The following is a 1,739-nucleotide window of genomic DNA, read 5'->3' as shown; positions in this document are numbered from 1 at the left end:
CTAACTACATATGTTGCATGAAATATCACAGATGGCGCCCCTTGCTTTACTGGCACGCCCCCTTCTCCATCCTGATGGTGCTACCAAATGTGCATGTAATTCCAGGCCTCAAAAAAACTTTTGTCAACTGCAGTGCCACCCCTGGCGACTCTTCCCTTTGATTCTTTTAGGTTTTGGTCTTTTAAAAACAAAAAACTCCAGCTTGGTCTTGTTTCCCACGTTCCAGTATGACTGCAGCTTGCTGTCGACAATTAAAAACCCTTAATTGTGTTAGATTGTGGATGCCAAAAATTTGGTACGGCTCAATTCCTTTCTCCACATGCCTTCAACTGCGAGCCTCCATCGCATCATAAAACACTTCATAGAAGTCATCATAGTGTGGATAACTAGATGGTTGCACAAATGAGTCACAGCCAATGCCGCATAGCACACCGGCAAGAGCACCACCCTTACAAGCGTCGGGAACCTTGCACTGAGTAGAGCTAAAATTCCATGACTGGCCTACCAAATGCCACATTTGGCATACACATCTCGGCAAGTAGAGTGTCATGCAGACATCTCGCTCAAAATCCCATATCATAAATCTCATAGCACCTGTATCCAACATTCCTTGTCCCATTCAACCTTATGATATAAGCATTTGCTCATGTCATCTGTGATAGCAAAAAATGCTGGTAGCTTCCACTAGCTAGTGCTCCATCCATGTGTACCTGTCTCCTTGCTGCATCAAATACTTGCTCAATGTCCCTATCATTTGCCTGCAAACTACCATGCCTGGGCCTCTTGCACTTCCATAGGCTGACCATCTTCAGCTGTACCAATGATGGTCTCGGGCATCCTTTCGCGTCGTTCGAAATCATGGGACTCTTCCATGGCTTCCCATGCATCTTGCACCTATGAAGATTTCCTCTGTTCTTGCTCTTTTCGTTGAAGTGTAGCCCATTCCTCTACTTCTGCGGCATCCGCATAATATTGATTTATTACTTCTTGCATATTTTGAACCTTTTCTTGAGTCTGATTGTAGCGCTGTGTCATTTCGTTAACGTGAGCCTGTTCGAACTCCTCAGCTCTCTCCCCTTCCTCTCTTGTACGTCTGTTTACCGAGATTATAATATGCTGGATGGCCATTACAGAAAATGTTGCACATTGTTGGGGATGTAGTTATGTAATTGAAGTTCTTGTAGAAGCATGATAATAGGAAAGTAAGTAAAGATGTTGCTTCTTTTAATACAAACGTTGCAGCAAACAATGAAACAACACGATTACTTACGTTTGGTACGTCCAAAATTTGACTGAGGAGCAACAAGGCATTCAAACTAGTTTGCCAGCCACAACTATAGTCATCAACCTGCGTGGGCATGGTTACCAGTTCGTTGCAGATGGTATTCCCTATATCATGTTCTAACAAAACATGCTCTACACAACATAGAAGTTTTTTTGCGGCACTACATATGTAACCACTTGAGTCAGTAATACATTACAAAGAGACACTACTTCCAAATGTACCCAGATGTGCCTTACATATTACACGACCGTGAAACACCCTGCTTTGCCCGGAGTTTCCGTAGTAGACAATCTTGTCTTCAATGTCAAATAACAACAGACTCCAATGATCACTACACCAAAACCATCAAAGATGAGGAGAAAGATCCTAAATCCAACATGGTTTTTACAAGGCAAGAATAAACTCACGATTGATTGTATGCAGTGACCAGAAAGCACGCTAGATCAAAATTGAC

The 1,739-nt window shown here is 42.7% G+C and overlaps 1 pseudogene; it reads right to left on the bottom strand.

Moving 5' to 3' along the window:
* Positions 1-261: 261 nt before the first annotated feature.
* LOC147443516 (uncharacterized) lies at positions 262-806 on the bottom strand (annotated as a pseudogene).
* Between the last annotated feature and the right edge of the window lie 933 nt (positions 807-1,739).

Source organism: Adiantum capillus-veneris, chromosome 13, assembly GCF_014529385.1.
Source record: "Adiantum capillus-veneris isolate H3 chromosome 13, ASM1452938v2, whole genome shotgun sequence".
NCBI classification, from domain to species: Eukaryota; Viridiplantae; Streptophyta; class Polypodiopsida; order Polypodiales; family Pteridaceae; genus Adiantum; species Adiantum capillus-veneris.
The sequence above is the reverse complement of the archived record's forward strand: the minus strand, read 5'-3'. Positions and strand labels throughout refer to the sequence as shown.